Raw genomic sequence first — 5,170 nt, forward strand, 5'->3', positions numbered from 1 at the left:
GCTTGAACGTTCCGACAGTTGTTTAATATTTTGCTCCTCGTAACTTGGTTTCTTCGTAAAATAAATCCTATCGTTTTCAGTATCATTATTTAAGTGCGTACAGCATGGGAACGTTTACATGTATTTTTAACGAAAGCGTTTGAGAAGTGAACGGCTAAACATTTGTTTAATTTCTTCTTATTTAAAGTGGCAATTTCTGGCGGTGTTTTCTAGATTGAACCCAGTGAACAATTTCTTTCGTATGTCATCTGTTCCTTTGATGATTCAAGAAATTAATGCGATATGTACACAAAACTGTGAAAGTTCGGCTTATGTTATTAATTGTTCAAACTAATTTGAGCAAAAGCTTTATAACATCATCTTGTGTGAGTTTTGAAAGACAGTGTGGTCGAGAGAAATTAAATGTCATATATGAAGTGCTGATTATAGATCCGAACAGTGAATTTAAGTTCATATGAACCATACTGTACAAAACAGAAACTCTTGAATCTCATTTCAACGTATTTCTAAAAAAATTAACAACAGTGTGTGTGGAGATGAAAAAATCAACTGGGTCGTCAGGACTGTGAAGCCCAAAATTATCGTCCAACTTAGAGGTAAGTTAAATTGATATTACACGCAAATGAATTTTAAATATACCTACTTACTTAGATTGAAGTTTTCATGATGTATTGTATTACACGTAAAACCTTCCGAGTATAGCACACGTTAAAGTGGTATAGGGCGTCGACTTGTGGGAAGTATTTTGCTCCCTCCTCCTTCAGGAAACTTCCCTGAGAATTTAAAAAATTTTATATACTTACATACAAATAAAAAAATAATATATATGATCACGAACCTTGTTAAAGGTTTTATTTTATTACGTGCATCTTACACCGTAACATACAAAAATTAGCATGCAAGAGTTTATGTGTTCTAGCATTTCAGTTTTCTTTGTCGAAGTGAAAAGAGATATCTATTAGAACACTTCGTGTTGATTATATATTAAATGACAAATAATTTTATAAATTTCTATAAAGTAATATTGCATTTTCCGAAACTTTCAACTTGTTACCCTATATGTACATCTGTGACCATGCTATTCAATTTGAATGGGGTAGAGACAGTGTGAATTTAAATTTCGGTTAAGCTGGAGCATTATATTGTATGAAGTAAAACAGAATACCTATATGATTTAATAAGGGTACTGTAGAAACTTTCTTTCAAGACGGGATAATTCAAGATTTATTTTCATTACCACGTATAGAACAACTGATGGGCACATGCATCTATCTATCCACTAGAAAAGAAAGGGCCATTCGATGGTTGTTAAAGTGATCAGAGATTAAATCCAACTATATTCGGCTCCCCCTAATCCCGAGGTACAAAACACCCTGAACTTCACTTCAAAAACCTTATTTGCTTTAACGATGTGCGCCACAAACAAACAGGAAAATTTACTTACTTAAGGTACGTACAGACGCCGCTTACCTGTAGGTGCAAACAAGCGTCGCGGCCAAGTGTGTAACATTTCTGCCTCGTATTCGAATGGTCTTCGGTTCAAATCTCGGCCAGGAGACCGGTTATCCTGGCAGAGGTTTTACTTAGTTTGCTCGATTCTTCCAGAAAAATGCCTGGATAGTACCTCAAAACAGACTACGACTCGTTTCTTCTGCGTTTTTTTCTAAATTATATTTCATTAATTATCCTCCCATTTGACGCTATATAGTGTCAACTAATCATAGAATCATGAAATAAGTTAATTACTTGCTTACTCATGGAGCTGAGCCCTTCTGAAGGAGCCGCCAATTCTGCAGCTACTCAAGAATTTCCCAGCATTTTATGGAACCAGAAGGTTCATTACCGTGTTCACAAGAGCCCTCCATTGGTCACTATCCTGAGCCAGTTCAATCCAATCAATACCATCCCATCCTATCTCTCTAAGATCCATTTTAATATTATCCACCCACCTACGCCTNAAACTTCTACTTTAAATTGTGTTGAAGAAATATATACAGACGCTGAAACGGTCAGAAATATTTATGACAGTTTAATTTCCTTAAGATATCATTAGAATACNCCTTGCTCACCTCATCTTCCTTGACTTAATCATTCTAATTATACTTGGAAAAGAATACAAGTTATGAAGCTCCTCATTATGCAGTTTTCTGCAACCTCCTGTCACTTCAAACGCACGAAAATGCATAGATGAAGAAAAGTAATACATTGTTTGTAAGGAAGAGATAATAGTGTTGACTTATGCAACTACTTCACCCAGAACTGTACCTGCTACTGACAGTCAGTGCTGTACGCTCTTGCAATTCAACTCACATTTATCAGAATCTACTCCCTCTTCAAAGTGGGCCGTTTAAGGGCCAGCACTAAACTAACCCTCCATAAAGCACTGATTACAACAGTAATGACTTATGCCTTGCCCCGCCTAGGAATTTGCGGCGCCTACAAATAAGGTTCTCCTCAACATTGGACATTTTCCAAGGTGCAAATCGCCCCACGATTTGCACACAGCTTTCAACCTTCCGTGTGTATGCATTTATATAACAAAATTGTCCATATAACAAGCAGAAGTCGTACAAACTCATGGGAATATACGTATATGTTCACAGCAGAGGGCAAGGCGAAAACAGACACGGAAAAAATAAAGAGGCTTGAACTTGGCGGTGGTCAAGCTTACGACCGTTCACTTGACTAAGCTGCCTCTGTAGCATAAGATAATTAAAATATACAAAATCTGCTTTGCGAAGCCTGGACTGACAGAAGACTTGTGTGTAGTCCAAAAGGAAGATTATTCAATAACATTTTGTATGTGTGATAGTTACATTTCACAAAAGGCCAAGCATATTCATAAGAGACAAACCTAACTTCTCGTCAGAGAGGATGTTACATAAGGACTATGACCGCAAGGTTTCAGTTGAAAAATAATCTCTGACAGTAAGCCTCCAGGGTTTGGCGCCAAGACTAACCGACTGGAGGTAAACCAACAGTTTAACTCTGACTCTGGCTCTGGCTCTGGCTCTGATTCTGATTGTCTTTAAAGGGTTATCACAGGCCGAGTTCTTAAACTTCTACTTTAAATTGTGTTGAAGAAATATATACAGACGCTGAAACGGTCAGAAATATTTATGACAGTTTAATTTCCTTAAGATATCATTAGAATACTTTCGTGTGATATTAATATTTTATATAATTTGAAGTTTATTAATTTTTATTAGTTGATTTCACGAATATGAACTGTAAACGCGAACATGAGACTTGACAGAAACAGGCAACTTAATTCACTACCATTTTGGTGCTTTTTATTATATTTATTTTTAATGCACTTACGTACATATATAGGCCTCTCCAGTCGTGCAAATAATTTTAAATTCCTTAAAATATTTCATTGATGTATTTCATGTATTCAGAATTCTAACATGTTTTTTTTTATGTTTTTATAGCTAAAGTGGTACAACAAAACGACATTATTTTATCGGGAAATGTTACAGCTGAAGGTCGGTTTTATAACATAGCAAATAAGACTCAGTTATTTGTCTTAACTTCAGCAATGCAATATCATGTTCTGACGTAAAGCGCTCCTGCATGTAAGCGAAATATATTCAGTGCTTTAAGTAAGACTAAAGAGACAGGATTATTTGCAAACACTGCTGCATCCCTACAGTCTTAGGCGGCCCATACACGTACGAGTCTGGCTAGCGAGTCCGGCTCGGCGAGGAGCCAAGCTCGGATTAATTTCACCACACACGTATGAGAGTGGCGACCCACACACGGACGAGTTTGGCTCATTGGAACCCAAGCCGAGTAGGGCTCGCGAGCCAGACTCATACGTGTATGGGTCCCCTTAGGCTGAGAATCGTACGAAACACGTAAATAATCTCTGTCTTGGGAATCATAGTTTCTGAACATTAAATAATGTGGTCCATATTATAACCACTATGCTTCAAGTGGTTAATATCATAAACATGGTTTAATAATGAAATATAATTTTTTATCTCAAGATCTGGAATCGAGGCTAACTCACTGTGGATATTTTCAACAAGCTGTGAACTATTTAAACCCGTTAAAATTAATAGTGGCTTTGATAAATCAAGTTCTTCATCACTACTGTGTAAATATTCTTGAATGAGAGATGGTGTCATTGTTGTGAATGATGGATGAAAGGTTGAAAAGTAGAACTGCACAAGTTAATTTTACTATACTTATTTACTCATGGAGCTGAGCCCATCTTGAGAAGCCGCCAATTCTGCAACTACTCAAGAATTTCCCAGCATTGTATGGAGCTCTAATGTTCATTACGGTGTTAACAAAAGCCCTCCACTGGTCCCTATCCTGAGCCAGATCAATCCAATCCACACCGTCCTATCTCTCTAAGATCCATTTTAATATTGTCCATCCATCAAAGCCTTGGTGTTCCCAGTGGTCGCTTTCCCACCAATATCCTGTATACATTCCTCTTCTCCCCATTCGTTCTACATGCCCTGCTCATTTCATCCTCCTTGACTTGATCATTCTAATTATACTTGGAGAAGAGTACAAGTTATGAAGCTCCTCATTATGCAGTTTTCTCCAATCTCCTGTCACTTCATCTCTCTCCGTAGTTTTACTGTTCAATCCCAAATTATCCTGGAGGAAATTAAGAATAGTATGAAAATATCAGTGACAATATTTAGTAGCTGCCGATATTCAAATAAGATATCTTGTGTCAACATTTATGTTGATACTTGGTTTATTAAAGGCAACTTTTATCAGCTCTGCAACTTTATTGTAACATAAAAGTAAGGGCCCTGGAATATTGTGGTGGTTCATTATAGTCTGTATATTTCCTTATGCTTTCTCGAGGCAGTAATTGGTTAATAACATTGTAACGGCGATTCAAATGTTTTAATAAATCGATCATTTGCAACTTTTTGAGAGACATAGGACCTGTTTTAAAGGGAAGAGGGAAATTCCCTGTAAGAGATGTTTTTCCAAGAAGAAAGCAGTCTTCTGGGATTTTGCACCGTGTATATGTGGTGTTAACCGACGTTTCGGAGGAACGTATCGCCTCCATCTTCAGGGTAGAAGAAAAAATATAAGAAATCTGCAAGCGAAGAGACCGTGAGAACCGGTAAATGCAGATTGCTTTTACCGGTTCTCACGGTCTCTCACGGCTTATGGTTAGATGTTTCCTATGTAC

At 37.1% G+C, this 5,170-nt stretch overlaps 1 protein-coding gene across 1 annotated transcript in view; it reads left to right on the plus strand.

Annotated features, from left to right (window-relative positions):
• LOC111871114 overlaps window positions 1–5,170 on the plus strand; it is a 538,192-nt gene continuing 533,022 nt past the window's right edge. The window contains exons 1-2 of the mRNA XM_023863948.2: window positions 1–93; window positions 214–596. The gene's annotated coding sequence lies outside the window, so the exon portion shown is untranslated. The remainder of the gene's footprint in view (window positions 94–213; window positions 597–5,170) is intronic.

This window comes from Cryptotermes secundus, unplaced genomic scaffold, assembly GCF_002891405.2.
Source record: "Cryptotermes secundus unplaced genomic scaffold, Csec_1.0 scaffold152, whole genome shotgun sequence".
Classification (NCBI taxonomy): Eukaryota; Metazoa; Arthropoda; class Insecta; order Blattodea; family Kalotermitidae; genus Cryptotermes; species Cryptotermes secundus.